This window comes from Prunus avium, chromosome 8 (assembly GCF_965620075.1).
Source record: "Prunus avium chromosome 8, drPruAviu1.hap1.1, whole genome shotgun sequence".
NCBI classification, from domain to species: domain Eukaryota; kingdom Viridiplantae; phylum Streptophyta; class Magnoliopsida; order Rosales; family Rosaceae; genus Prunus; species Prunus avium.
The window spans coordinates 10,288,466-10,303,225 of record NC_142291.1 but is presented as its reverse complement, the minus strand read 5'-3'; the positions used below and the strand labels follow the sequence as shown (position 1 = coordinate 10,303,225).

The 14,760-nt window shown below is 46.3% G+C and overlaps 10 non-coding genes and 1 pseudogene across 10 annotated transcripts; all 11 read left to right on the top strand.

Moving 5' to 3' along the window:
- Positions 1-599: 599 nt before the first annotated feature.
- On the top strand, positions 600-718 carry LOC148291822 (5S ribosomal RNA). The gene has a single exon (XR_015827590.1). It is a non-coding gene; the product is annotated as a 5S ribosomal RNA (ribosomal RNA).
- A 754-nt stretch (positions 719-1,472) lies between these two features.
- Positions 1,473-1,591, top strand: LOC148291821 (5S ribosomal RNA). The gene has a single exon (XR_015827416.1). It is a non-coding gene; the product is annotated as a 5S ribosomal RNA (ribosomal RNA).
- Positions 1,592-2,345: 754 nt separating this feature from the next.
- Positions 2,346-2,464, top strand: LOC148291820 (5S ribosomal RNA). The gene has a single exon (XR_015826708.1). It is a non-coding gene; the product is annotated as a 5S ribosomal RNA (ribosomal RNA).
- A 1,354-nt stretch (positions 2,465-3,818) lies between these two features.
- LOC148291819 (5S ribosomal RNA) lies at positions 3,819-3,937 on the top strand. Its single transcript, XR_015827415.1, has one exon. It is a non-coding gene; the product is annotated as a 5S ribosomal RNA (ribosomal RNA).
- Positions 3,938-4,711: 774 nt separating this feature from the next.
- LOC148291818 (5S ribosomal RNA) lies at positions 4,712-4,830 on the top strand. The gene has a single exon (XR_015827631.1). It is a non-coding gene; the product is annotated as a 5S ribosomal RNA (ribosomal RNA).
- A 774-nt stretch (positions 4,831-5,604) lies between these two features.
- LOC148291817 (5S ribosomal RNA) lies at positions 5,605-5,723 on the top strand. Its single transcript, XR_015827620.1, has one exon. It is a non-coding gene; the product is annotated as a 5S ribosomal RNA (ribosomal RNA).
- Positions 5,724-6,498: 775 nt separating this feature from the next.
- Positions 6,499-6,617, top strand: LOC148291816 (5S ribosomal RNA). The gene has a single exon (XR_015827639.1). It is a non-coding gene; the product is annotated as a 5S ribosomal RNA (ribosomal RNA).
- A 775-nt stretch (positions 6,618-7,392) lies between these two features.
- On the top strand, positions 7,393-7,511 carry LOC148291815 (5S ribosomal RNA). The gene has a single exon (XR_015827638.1). It is a non-coding gene; the product is annotated as a 5S ribosomal RNA (ribosomal RNA).
- A 774-nt stretch (positions 7,512-8,285) lies between these two features.
- On the top strand, positions 8,286-8,404 carry LOC148291814 (5S ribosomal RNA). The gene has a single exon (XR_015827041.1). It is a non-coding gene; the product is annotated as a 5S ribosomal RNA (ribosomal RNA).
- A 5,326-nt stretch (positions 8,405-13,730) lies between these two features.
- Positions 13,731-13,849, top strand: LOC148291813 (5S ribosomal RNA). Its single transcript, XR_015827414.1, has one exon. It is a non-coding gene; the product is annotated as a 5S ribosomal RNA (ribosomal RNA).
- Positions 13,850-14,599: 750 nt separating this feature from the next.
- Positions 14,600-14,717, top strand: LOC148291812 (5S ribosomal RNA; annotated as a pseudogene).
- Positions 14,718-14,760: the final 43 nt, after the last annotated feature.

Below are 14,760 nucleotides of genomic sequence, written 5' to 3'. Positions count from 1 at the left end.
GAAGGAATTAAAATAGGAAAATAACACAGTTACCAAAAACTTCAAAAACTGGATTTCGGGCTAGTAAACGACGTCGGATGCCCGAAAAAGCCCACGACTCATGGCATCGCAATGAGTTTTACTCGCGACGCCGTTGCCTTCGAATCGACGGTTCGTGGGCCCAATTCTGAGGTCGGAGCCCAGATCAGCGGTTTGCCCGATTTGCCGTTGCACGCGCGTCGGTCCAGCTCCTCTCCATTAACTTACGCCATCTGTCCTACATCACCCCGTGGAGCTCGTCTCCAATTAACCGGGCACCGCAAACGAACGAAAGCGAAAAAACAACAGGACTCGACGCCCACTGCCGAAATTATTGGGGTTGTTCTTAACGTTGTCAGTTTTTTTGTTTTTTTTTGTTTTGGTTCAATTATCGTAAGGTAGGCCCCACAGCCGATCGGAACCGGCAGTTCGGCAGGCCTGCGCGCGACACATGGTAGGGGGAGCGACGACAAGGCTTGACAGGCCATGCCATTTCATGCGGGGGGCGTTGGATAGCCAACCCATGGTCATATGGCATGGCTCAAACGTGGCTTATATACTTTTAGGCGTTATAAGCTAACGGATGCGATCATACCAACTCACATGCACCGGATCCCATCAGAACTCCGAAGCTAAGCGAGTTTGGGCGAGAGTAGTACTAGGATGGGTGACCTCCTGGGAAGTCCTCGTGTTGCATCCCTTCTTTTTTTGCCTTGTTGACGTTTCAATTGTCGTGGGCGTTTGCTTTCCGTCATCTTATTCATCTGGATGTCTTTGTTTTATCACGACCCCGTGGCGCAGCGTGACAATCGGGGCACACTATGATTAAATACTCCTAGAAAGCCTAGGATTAACGAAGGAATTAAAATAGGAAAATAACACAGTTACCAAAAACTTCAAAAACTGGATTTCGGGCTAGTAAACGACGTCGGATGCCCGAAAAAGTCCACGACTCATGGCACAGCTATGAGTTTTACTCGCGACGCCGTTGCCTTCGAATCGACGGTTCGTGGGCCCAATTCTGAGGTCGGAGCCCAGATCAGCGGTTTGCCCGATTTGCCGTTGCACGCGCGTCGGTCCAGCTCCTCTCCAATAACTTACGCCATCTGTCCTACATCACCCCGTGGAGCTCGTCTCCAATTAACCGGGCACCGCAAACGAACGAAAGCGAAAAAACAACAGGACTCGACGCCCACTGCCGAAATTATTGGGGTTGTTCTTAACGTTGTCAGTTTTTTTGTTTTTTTTTGTTTTGGTTCAATTATCATAAGGTAGGCCCCACAGCCGATCGGAACCGGCAGTTCGGTAGGCCTGCGCGCGACACATGGTAGGGGTGGCGACGACAAGGCCTGACAGGCCATGCCATTTCATGCGGGGGGCGTTGGATAGCCAACCCATGGTCATATGGCATGGCTCAAACGTGGCTTATATACTTTTAGGCGTTATAAGCTAACGGATGCGATCATACCAACTCACATGCACCGGATCCCATCAGAACTCCGAAGTTAAGCGAGTTTGGGCGAGAGTAGTACTAGGATGGGTGACCTCCTGGGAAGTCCTCGTGTTGCATCCCTTCTTTTTTTGCCTTGTTGACGTTTCAATTGTCGTGGGCGTTTGCTTTCCGTCATCTTATTCATCTGGATGTCTTTGTTTTATCACGACCCCGTGGCGCAGCGTGACAATCGGGGCACACTATGATTAAATACTCCTAGAAAGCCTAGGATTAACGAAGGAATTAAAATAGGAAAATAACACAGTTACCAAAAACTTCAAAAACTGGATTTCGGGCTAGTAAACGACGTCGGATGCCTGAAAAAGCCCACGACTCATGGCGACGCAATGAGTTTTACTCGCGACGCCGTTGCCTTCGAATCGACGGTTCGTGGGCCCAATTCTGAGGTCGGAGCTCAGATCAGCGGTTTGCCCGATTTGCCGTTGCACCCGCGTCGGTCCAGCTCCTCTCCAATAACTTACGCCATCTGTCCTACATCACCCCGTCGAGCTCGTCTCCAATTAACCGGGCACCGCAAACGAACGAAAGCGAAAAAACAACAGGACTCGACGCCCACTGCCGAAATTATTGGGGTTGTTCTTAACGTTGTCAGTTTTTTTGTTTTTTTTTGTTTTGGATCAATTATCGTAAGGTAGGCCCCACAGCCGATCGGAACCGGCAGTTCGGCAGGCCTGCGCGCGACACATGGTAGGGGGGGCGACGACAAGGCCTGACAGGCCATGCCATTTCATGCGGGGGGCGTTGGATAGCCAACCCATGGTCATATGGCATGGCTCAAACGTGGCTTATATACTTTTAGGCGTTATAAGCTAACGGATGCGATCATACCAACTCACATGCACCGGATCCCATCAGAACTCCGAAGTCAAGCGAGTTTGGGCGAGAGTAGTACTAGGATGGGTGACCTCCTGGGAAGTCCTCGTGTTGCATCCCTTCTTTTTTTGCCTTGTTGACGTTTCAATTGTCGTGGGCGTTTGCTTTCCGTTAGAGCTGGCAAACGGGTCGTTTTAACGGGTTTCGGGTCGTTAACGGGTTAATCCGTTTTCTTAACGGGTTGACACGAACACGACCCGTTAAGTTAACGGGTGACAAATACTAGACCCAAACACGACCCGTTACAATTCGCGAATATCCGACACGACCCGTTAACCCGTTAAGAATAAACCAGAAAGAAAAAAAAAAAAAAAAAAAACTATCACAGCTTCTCTACCAACACGCCTTCTCTGTCTTTTTTCCCCCAAACCCCAACCCTAACTTTTCTTCCCTCTTTCCCTCTTCATTTCAGTCCTCTCACCCCAAAACAGTATATATCTCTCTCTCACAGATATCTTAAAAACTTAACAACTAAATAAATTGAGGAAGAAAGAAAATTCAAAATTAACTGAGAGAACCAAAACCAACAACTCTAGAATCAATCACCCTCTGTGGACCGACCTAGATACCTCCTCCTTGATCCCTGGTGGCTGGGTTGGCGAAGTCATCCCTGGTGGCTGGGTTGGCGGAGTGTATTGAGTGGAGAGAAGAAGAGCAGAAGAGAATCTTGACAAAAAGATAGCAGAAGAGAAAAAGAGAAGAACAGAGCAGAAGAGAAGAACGAGAGGAAGAAGAAAAAGGAAAAGGGGAAAGAAGAAAAAGACAAAAAGGTAAGAAGAAAAAGACACGGAAAGAAGAAAGAAAAGGGGAAGAAGAAAAGAAAAGAAAAATATTTTGCAAAATTACAAAATTAACCTTCTTAACGGGTGGTAACGGGTTAACCCGTTTTCGACCCGAAACGACCCGTTAGCTTAACGGGTGGCTAACGGGTTCACCCGTTTTCAACCCGACCCAATAAGCTCAACCCAAATACTGATAATTTCGTGCGAATTCGTGTCGTGTTAACGGGTCGTGTGCAATATTGCCGGGTCTACTTGCCGGGTCTACTTTCCGTCATCTTATTCATCTGGATGTCTCCAATTAACCGGGCACCGCAAACGAACGAAAGCGAAAAAACAACAGGACTCGACGCCCACTGCCGAAATTATTGGGCTTGTTCTTAACGTTGTCAGTTTTTTTGTTTTTTTTTGTTTTGGTTCAATTATCTTAAGGTAGGCCCCATAGCCGATCGGAACCGGCAGTTCGGCAGGCCTGCGCGCGACACATATTAGGGGTGGCGACGACAAGGCCTGACAGGCCATGCCATTTCATGCGACGGCATCCCATTTCATGCGGGGGGCGTTGGATAGCCAACCCATGGTCATATGGCATGGCTCAAACGTGGCTTATATACTTTTAGGCGTTATAAGCTAACGGATGCGATCATACCAACTCACATGCACCGGATCCCATCAGAACTCCGAAGTTAAGCGAGTTTGGGCGAGAGTAGTACTAGGATGGGTGACCTCCTGGGAAGTCCTCGTGTTGCATCCCTTCTTTTTTTGCCTTGTTGACGTTTCAATTGTCGTGGGCGTTTGCTTTCCGTCATCTTATTCATCTGGATGTCTTTGTTTTATCACGACCCCGTGGCGCAGCGTGACAATCGGGGCACACTATGATTAAATACTCCTAGAAAGCCTAGGATTAACGAAGGAATTAAAATAGGAAAATAACACAGTTACCAAAAACTTCAAAAACTGGATTTCGGGCTAGTAAATGACGTCGGATGCCCGAAAAAGCCCACGACTCATGGCAACGTAATGAGTTTTACTCGCGACGCCGTTGCCTTCGAATCGACGGTTCGTGGGCCCAATTCTGAGGTCGGAGCCCAGATCAGCGGTTTGCCCGATTTGCCGTTGCACGCGCGTCGGTCCAGCTCCTCTCCAATAACTTACGCCATCTGTCCTACATCACCCCGTGGAGCTCGTCTCCAATTAACCGGGCACCGCAAATGAACGAAAGCGAAAAAACAACAGGACTCGACGCCCACTGCCGAAATTATTGGGGTTGTTCTTAACGTTGTCAGTTTTTTTGTTTTTTTTTGTTTTGGTTCAATTATCGTAAGGTAGGCCCCACAGCCGATCGGAACCGGCAGTTCGGCAGGCCTGCATGCGACACATGGTAGGGGTGGCGACGACAAGGCCTGACAGGCCATGCCATTTCATGCGACGGCATCCCATTTCATGCGGGGGGCGTTGGATAGCCAACCCATGGTCATATGGCATGGCTCAAACGTGGCTTATATACTTTTAGGCGTTATAAGCTAACGGATGCGATCATACCAACTCACATGCACCGGATCCCATCAGAACTCCGAAGTTAAGCGAGTTTGGGCGAGAGTAGTACTAGGGTGGGTGACCTCCTGGGAAGTCCTCGTGTTGCATCCCTTCTTTTTTTGCCTTGTTGACGTTTCAATTGTCGTGGGCGTTTGCTTTCCGTCATCTTATTCATCTGGATGTCTTTGTTTTATCACGACCCCGTGGCGCAGCGTGACAATCGGGGCACACTATGATTAAATACTCCTAGAAAGCCTAGGATTAACGAAGGAATTAAAATAGGAAAATAACACAGTTACCAAAAACTTCAAAAACTGGATTTCGGGCTAGTAAACGACGTCGGATGCCCGAAAAAGCCCACGACTCATGGCAACGCAATGAGTTTTACTCGCGACGCCGTTGCCTTCGAATCGACGGTTCGTGGGCCCAATTCTGAGGTCGGAGCCCAGATCAGCGGTTTGCCCGATTTGCCGTTGCACGCGCGTCGGTCCAGCTCCTCTCCAATAACTTACGCCATCTGTCCTACATCACCCCGTGGAGCTCGTCTCCAATTAACCGGGCACCGCAAATGAACGAAAGCGAAAAAACAACAGGACTCGACGCCCACTGCCGAAATTATTGGGGTTGTTCTTAACGTTGTCAGTTTTTTTGTTTTTTTTTGTTTTGGTTCAATTATCGTAAGGTAGGCCCCACAGCCGATCGGAACCGGCAGTTCGGCAGGCCTGCATGCGACACATGGTAGGGGTGGCGACGACAAGGCCTGACAGGCCATGCCATTTCATGCGACGGCATCCCATTTCATGCGGGGGGCGTTGGATAGCCAACCCATGGTCATATGGCATGGCTCAAACGTGGCTTATATACTTTTAGGCGTTATAAGCTAACGGATGCGATCATACCAACTCACATGCACCGGATCCCATCAGAACTCCGAAGTTAAGCGAGTTTGGGCGAGAGTAGTACTAGGGTGGGTGACCTCCTGGGAAGTCCTCGTGTTGCATCCCTTCTTTTTTTGCCTTGTTGACGTTTCAATTGTCGTGGGCGTTTGCTTTCCGTCATCTTATTCATCTGGATGTCTTTGTTTTATCACGACCCCGTGGCGCAGCGTGACAATCGGGGCACACTATGATTAAATACTCCTAGAAAGCCTAGGATTAACGAAGGAATTAAAATAGGAAAATAACACAGTTACCAAAAACTTCAAAAACTGGATTTCGGGCTAGTAAACGACGTCGGATGCCCGAAAAAGCCCACGACTCATGGCAACGCAATGAGTTTTACTCGCGACGCCGTTGCCTTCGAATCGACGGTTCGTGGGCCCAATTCTGAGGTCGGAGCCCAGATCAGCGGTTTGCCCGATTTGCCGTTGCACGCGCGTCGGTCCAGCTCCTCTCCAATAACTTACGCCATCTGTCCTACATCACCCCGTGGAGCTCGTCTCCAATTAACCGGGCACCGCAAATGAACGAAAGCGAAAAAACAACAGGACTCGACGCCCACTGCCGAAATTATTGGGGTTGTTCTTAACGTTGTCAGTTTTTTTGTTTTTTTTTGTTTTGGTTCAATTATCGTAAGGTAGGCCCCACAGCCGATCGGAACCGGCAGTTCGGCAGGCCTGCATGCGACACATGGTAGGGGTGGCGACGACAAGGCCTGACAGGCCATGCCATTTCATGCGACGGCATCCCATTTCATGCGGGGGGGCGTTGGATAGCCAACCCATGGTCATATGGCATGGCTCAAACGTGGCTTATATACTTTTAGGCGTTATAAGCTAACGGATGCGATCATACCAACTCACATGCACCGGATCCCATCAGAACTCCGAAGTTAAGCGAGTTTGGGCGAGAGTAGTACTAGGATGGGTGACCTCTTGGGAAGTCCTCGTGTTGCATCCCTTCTTTTTTTGCCTTGTTGACGTTTCAATTGTCGTGGGCGTTTGCTTTCCGTTATCTTATTCATCTGGATGTCTTTGTTTTATCACGACCCCGTGGCGCAGCGTGACAATCGGGGCACACTATGATTAAATACTCCTAGAAAGCCTAGGATTAACGAAGGAATTAAAATAGGAAAATAACACAGTTACCAAAAACTTCAAAAACTGGATTTCGGGCTAGTAAACGACGTCGGATGCCCGAAAAAGCCCACGACTCATGGCAACGCAATGAGTTTTACTCGCGACGCCGTTGCCTTCGAATCGACGGTTCGTGGGCCCAATTCTGAGGTCGGAGCCCAGATCAGCGGTTTGCCCGATTTGCCGTTGCACGCGCGTCGGTCCAGCTCCTCTCCAATAACTTACGCCATCTGTCCTACATCACCCCGTGGAGCTCGTCTCCAATTAACCGGGCACCGCAAATGAACGAAAGCGAAAAAACAACAGGACTCGACGCCCACTGCCGAAATTATTGGGGTTGTTCTTAACGTTGTCAGTTTTTTTGTTTTTTTTTGTTTTGGTTCAATTATCGTAAGGTAGGCCCCACAGCCGATCGGAACCGGCAGTTCGGCAGGCCTGCATGGGACACATGGTAGGGGTGGCGACGACAAGGCCTGACAGGCCATGCCATTTCATGCGACGGCATCCCATTTCATGCGGGGGGGCGTTGGATAGCCAACCCATGGTCATATGGCATGGCTCAAACGTGGCTTATATACTTTTAGGCGTTATAAGCTAACGGATGCGATCATACCAACTCACATGCACCGGATCCCATCAGAACTCCGAAGTTAAGCGAGTTTGGGCGAGAGTAGTACTAGGATGGGTGACCTCTTGGGAAGTCCTCGTGTTGCATCCCTTCTTTTTTTGCCTTGTTGACGTTTCAATTGTCGTGGGCGTTTGCTTTCCGTTATCTTATTCATCTGGATGTCTTTGTTTTATCACGACCCCGTGGCGCAGCGTGACAATCGGGGCACACTATGATTAAATACTCCTAGAAAGCCTAGGATTAACGAAGGAATTAAAATAGGAAAATAACACAGTTACCAAAAACTTCAAAAACTGGATTTCGGGCTAGTAAACGACGTCGGATGCCCGAAAAAGCCCACGACTCATGGCAACGCAATGAGTTTTACTCGCGACGCCGTTGCCTTCGAATCGACGGTTCGTGGGCCCAATTCTGAGGTCGGAGCCCAGATCAGCGGTTTGCCCGATTTGCCGTTGCACGCGCGTCGGTCCAGCTCCTCTCCAATAACTTACGCCATCTGTCCTACATCACCCCGTGGAGCTCGTCTCCAATTAACCGGGCACCGCAAATGAACGAAAGCGAAAAAACAACAGGACTCGACGCCCACTGCCGAAATTATTAGGGTTGTTCTTAACGTTGTCAGTTTTTTTGTTTTTTTTTGTTTTGGTTCAATTATCGTAAGGTAGGCCCCACAGCCGATCGGAACCGGCAGTTCGGCAGGCCTGCATGCGACACATGGTAGGGGTGGCGACGACAAGGCCTGACAGGCCATGCCATTTCATGCGACGGCATCCCATTTCATGCGGGGGGCGTTGGATAGCCAACCCATGGTCATATGGCATGGCTCAAACGTGGCTTATATACTTTTAGGCGTTATAAGCTAACGGATGCGATCATACCAACTCACATGGACCGGATCCCATCAGAACTCCGAAGTTAAGCGAGTCTGGGCGAGAGTAGTACTAGGATGGGTGACCTCCCGGGAAGTCCTCGTGTTGCATCCCTTCTTTTTTTGCCTTGTTGACGTTTCAATTGTCGTGGGCGTTTGCTTTCCGTCATCTTATTCATCTGGATGTCTTTGTTTTATCACGACCCCGTGGCGCAGCGTGACAATCGGGGCACACTATGATTAAATACTCCTAGAAAGCCTAGGATTAACGAAGGAATTAAAATAGGAAAATAACACAGTTACCAAAAACTTCAAAAACTGGATTTCGGGCTAGTAAACGACGTCGGATGCCCGAAAAAGCCCACGACTCCTGGCAACGCAATGAGTTTTACTCGCGACGCCGTTGCCTTTGAATCGACGGTTCGTGGGCCCAATTCTGAGGCCGGAGCCCAGATCAGCGGTTTGCCCGATTTGCCGTTGCACGCGCGTCGGTCCAGCTCCTCTCCAATAACTTACGCCATCTGTCCTACATCACCCCGTGGAGCTCGTCTCCAATTAACCGGGCACCGCAAACGAACGAAAGCGAAAAAACAACAGGACTCGACGCCCACTGCCGAAATTATTGGGGTTGTTCTTAACGTTGTCAGTTTTTTTGTTTTTTTTGTTTTGGTTCAATTATCGTAAGGTAGGCCCCACAGCCGATCGGAACCGGCAGTTCGGCAGGCCTGCGTGAAGCCCAGGAAGAGGACAGCCAGAGGGCCAAACTCAAAGCTCCAATGGTCGAGACACCAAGCACTGAGAAGAAATGATTTCCTACTGCATTTTTGTTGTTTTTATTTTATTTTGTTGTTTTTGTATTTTCGTTATTTTTTTTTTTCGGAAGTAAAGTTGCAGAAGGAAAAAGAAAACGGAAAAGAAAGCACAGTTCCCTAACTAAAATAAAATAAAGATGACAGCCGAAAGGGAAAAGCAAAAACACAAAGCTCTAGAAAATGAAAGTAACGGGCAAAAACATAAAACACCAGAAAACACGGAAAAAAGAAAAGTAAAGTGAAAGTAAAGGTGCTCCCCCTTGAAGCGATTAGGTCGAGCATGCCCGGGAAATCCGAAATGGTGTTGGCTCTCTCTCATCAGCGTATGTCTATTTAAACCACACCTCTGCAAGCGGATGATACCCAGCATTTCTTCCTGCAAACTCAAGGAAAAACATCAAAAAATTCAGAAACAAAAAAAAAATGGCATCCTCATGCACTCACCTTGATGATCTCAACCTTGAGCTCTCACTTGCACCACCGAATGCCCAGACAAGGGCTCCTCCAAACACTGTCTTTCCAAACTCTTCATATCATCACGGCACGGCCTCAAACTTTGCTGAGGCAATACCGAACTTTTCTGAGGTACTGTCGAACAAAGCAGTGCTGCTAGGAGGCATGATTAGCAGCAAGCTCACTCCGACAGATCATCTGCATGTGGCACAGAGGTCTGATAAGGCAGCGGTAGAGGAGTCCCACAATTTAACTGTGCTCCACGCGGTCTCTGCTACCAATTTGGGCATGCGATTACTGGCGAGGACAAGGGAGTGTGCCGCGATGAGCGAGGAAATAGCTTCCTTGAAGGCTATGGTGGCGGACTTGCAGAAGCGGCTCTACTGTGCCAATCAGCACGTGGAAGCACTGCAAAGAAAAAATGAGGACCATGTGGAGCTGCTGCAGATTCTACAAGTGCGAGAAAATAGAGGCAAGCCATGATGATGATGGAGATGAAGAAGATGAAGAAGATGATGAAGAAGATGATGATGTTGTTTTTTTTATTTTTATTGTTTTTATTTTTGTTTTTTTTTTGTTTTTGTGTTTTTTTTTTTTTATGCAATGTTTGAAATTAAAAAAAATTGTTTTAACACTCAGAAATAAACTAACTAACCATACCACGTAAATAAATAAACTAACATAACAAAACAAAAACAGAAACAAAACAAAAACAAAGACTCAACAGAAAAGAAAACAAAGAAAATAAAGAAAACTTAATTTAAAAACACACGAATATACAAGCAACTCACGGATGACCAGTTAAGGGCCTCAGAAAACACAGCCAGGGGATCCGGGAAGGTTGGAGGGGTCACAATGGTCCCGCTTAAAACCCAAACTTCTTAGACACCGAAGGTGTCGCCTAAAGAACTCCTAGACACTGTATTAACGGAAGTGCTCACTGGGGTTACCATAAGTCGGCTCATATGAAAAATATTTTTTTTTTAAAAAAAAATTTTAAGATAAGAAACAAAAACACATTAAGATAAAATGAAACAACAAACCACAAACAAAAATGAACTAAGTACTGTAAACAAATTCAAACAAACAACATAAATTGTTGTACAAAAGGAAACAAACCAAGAAACCAAAGAAAAAAAAACAAACAGCACTTTCTATCACCCGTTTATCACCATTTGGACAGATTCGTTTCTATGTTTTTCAGCTTCGACCTCTGTTCAGTTTTTAGGCTATAACTTTCCAACCGTAAGTCCAAATTTTACGTTCTTTATATGGTTGGATTCAGCATAGAAAAACAAAGAACTCAACGCGGACCAAAAGGTAAAAACAACTACGAATATAAACAGAATTCAAAGAAGAGAAAGGATTGAAATGCTCCCCCTTGAAGCGATTAGGTCGAGCGTGATGCACTTGGAGGTCGCGACTTCTCCCACTGCTCCACACTTCCCATTCTTATGATTGAGGTTGCCATCTCTCTCCATTTATTATTGAGCTATAATAAATTGCTAAAACAAACATAGAAAACTTGAAATAGAATTAAAAGGATGAGGAAATAAAAACTAAAATGAAAAGGAAAATCAACACACATCCAATTCCATGCTTCAAAGCAACAAGCACCAATGGGTTGTGTAAGCTGGGACTTAAACCCAGTTCTCTTGCTTGTTGGGCAATTGTCCTTTTCTGTTGGACTACAAACATAACTTGTCCATTAACGTCATTAACTTTAAAACAAGAAATTGTCCAGTTAAGAAAAAAAAATAATGTAGGAAAGCCAAATAGAATCAAACAATGTTACCAATCCCCGGCAACGGCGCCAAAAACTTGTTGTGTAGATACAGCTGCACCAAAATGGATTCAGTTGCATCCTCAACTTGTGATACTCGCAAGTGCACGAGCCGTTCGGTAGTATAGCGTATGTAAGTGCGAGGTCGATCCCAAGAGGATTGGTGATTGAATGACCCAATTCATTTTCCCTACACAAAACAGAAACGAAAAAAGAAAGGAAATAAATAAAACAAGAAAGAAAGAAAATAACTAACTCAAGTAGATAAGTTCCCAAGTTCAATTAGATTAACGGATTGATTCTAGCTAAAGTATGATTAAGCCATGGTGTTTGGTCATAACCTTGTGTTCCTAATTCCCTAATTTGATCATTTGTTGTCTAACCTAAAATTAAGCATTAGGAACCCATTAAGCATAGAAGAACAATTTAAACAACCAAGCATGTATCTAATCCCTGTTGTCGAATGTCCATACATACTCTTCCTATTCATAGTTCAATTCGAATTAAAGCATGGTGTATACTCTTAATTCAAACCAAGATAGCTAACATGCAAGCCTAAATGGTGATCAATCATTCAAACTAGAATATTAACTTATAAGCATAATGAATAAGAACATGAACCATAATTGAAACTTGGAAACTAATCAAACTTGAAACTAAAGAAAAGAATTTACATAATGAAAACTAAAGTGGAACTAAGAAAAACTTAAGGAAAATTTCAACACAAAAGATTTCATTACAACAATTGAAAACTAGAAAGAGAAACTAAGAGAATTTGAGGGAGAGAAGGGAAGGGAGCTCTAGAGAAGTGTTTGAGAGCTCCCCCCCTTGGGGTGTGATTACAAACTTGGGAAACCTCACTATATATAGGCCTAAGGAAGCTGAAAATCTGAATTAAGTATGGCTAATGCATACAACACTTGTTTTATAAAATCTGAAATGGTTGATGCACTTGAATTAGAAAATCTAAATTGGGTGATGCACTTGTATTAGAAAATCTTGAATTGGTTGATGCACTTCACCAATAGATCCCACCAGCAGCCCTAGCTCATCTTCATGTCACCATGACCAAGCTTCCAACCAGAAATGATAGCTCATACCTAGCTCACCATGACCAAGCATCCAACCAGCACATGCTGAGGTCAGCATGACCAGCAACTTCAAGGGCTTACAACTTGGGCTTCTCTTAATCAAATTAGGACTTTAAGCACTCGAAATTGAAGTTCAGAATGTCTTCTTTCCAGCCATATGTTATTTGGGCCAATCCAAGGTCGGAGGAAGAAGTTAAGGCCGAAACAAATTGCTAACTCATTTTCCGCGCTGATAAGATCCATCCTGAGCATGGTTCTGTGTTCGCTAGGTAACAGACTCCATATTTATCCAATGGGGCTGAATTTTGGGTATGTTATAGTACACACCCATTGGAACAACTTTCATGAAGAATGTGGCCTCATTCGAGCTATGTAGGTTGCTGAAACAAAGCTTGCAATATGACCTACGGAACTGGACTGGCAGGGGGCTGTAGCCAAAATGAGTTTGTCTTTAAGCTCTTCTTCCCTTTATCCAAATCAGGCTTTAACATGCATGGATTGCATCATTTCCTATCCAAAGCCATCATTGTTCCCTAAAGCTGAAAGATAAACACAAAAAGGATTAAAAGTACAAGTTTAACTCAAAAATATAACCAAATCATAAGCTAGAAGGGTACAAAATGATATACAATTACGAACCGATCACGCAGCGTGACAATCGGGGCACACTATGATTAAATACTCCTAGAAAGCCTAGGATTAACGAAGGAATTAAAATAGGAAAATAACACAGTTACCAAAAACTTCAAAAACTGGATTTCGGGCTAGTAAACGACGGCGGATGCCCGAAAAAGCCCACGACTCATGGCAACGCAATGAGTTTTACTCGCGACGCCGTTGCCTTCGAATCGACGGTTCGTGGGCCCAATTCTGAGGTCGGAGCCCAGATCAGCGGTTTGCCCGATTTGCCGTTGCACGCGCGTCGGTCCAGCTCCTCTCCAATAACTTACGCCATCTGTCCTACATCACCCCGTGGAGCTCCTCTCCAATTAACCGGGCACCGCAAACGAACGAAAGCGAAAAAACAACAGGACTCGACGCCCACTGCCGAAATTATTGGGGTTGTTCTTAACGTTGTCAGTTTTTTTTTTTTTTTTTTTTTGGTTCAATTATCGTAAGGTAGGCCCCACAGCCGATCGGAACCGGCAGTTCGGCAGGCCTGCGCGCGACACATGGTAGGGGTGGCGACGACAAGGCTTGACAGGCCAGGCCATTTCATGCAGGGGGCGTTGGATAGCCAACCCATGGTCATATGGCATGGCTCAAACGTGGCTTATATACTTTTAGGCGTTATAAGCTAACGGATGCGATCATACCAACTCACATGCACCGGATCCCATCAGAACTCCGAAGTTAAGCGAGTTTGGGCGAGAGTAGTACTAGGATGGGTGACCTCCTGGGAAGTCCTCGTGTTGCATCCCTTCTTTTTTTGCCTTGTTGACGTTTCAATTGTCGTGGGCGTTTGCTTTCCGTCATCTTATTCATCTGGATGTCTTTGTTTTATCACGACCCCTTGGCGCAGCGTGACAATCGGGGCACACTATGATTAAATACTCCTAGAAAGCCTAGGATTAACGAAGGAATTAAAATAGGAAAATAACACAGTTACCAAAAACTTCAAAAACTGGATTTCGGGCTAGTAAACGACGTCGGATGCCCGAAAAAGCCCACGACTCATGGCAACGCGATGAGTTTTACTCGCGACGCCGCTGCCTTCGAATCGACGGTTCGTGGGCCCAATTCTGAGGTCGGAGCCCAGATCAGCGGTTTGCCCGATTTACCGTTGCACGCGCGTCGGTCCAGCTCCTCTCCAATAACTTACGCCATCTGTCCTACATCACGCCGTGGAGCTCCTCTCCAATTAACCGGGCACCGCAAATGAACGAAAGCGAAAAAACAACAGGACTCGACGCCCACTGCCGAAATTATTGGGGTTGTTCTTAACGTTGTCAGTTTTTTTTTTTTTTTTTTGGTTCAATTATCGTAAGGTAGGCCCCACAGCCAATCGGAACCGGCAGTTCAGCAGGCCTGCGCGCGACACATGGTAGGGGTGGCGACGACAAGGCTTGACAGGCCAGGCCATTTCATGCAGGGGGCGTTGGATAGCCAACCCATGGTCATATGGCATGGCTCAAACGTGGCTTATATACTTTTAGGCGTTATAAGCTAACGGATGCGATCATACCAACTCACATGCACCGGATCCCATCAGAACTTCGAAGTTAAGCGAGTTTGGGCGAGAGTAGTACTAGGATGGGTGACCTCCTGGGAAGTCCTCGTTTGCATCCCTTCTTTTTTTGCCTTGTTGACGTTTCAATTGTCGTGGGCGTTT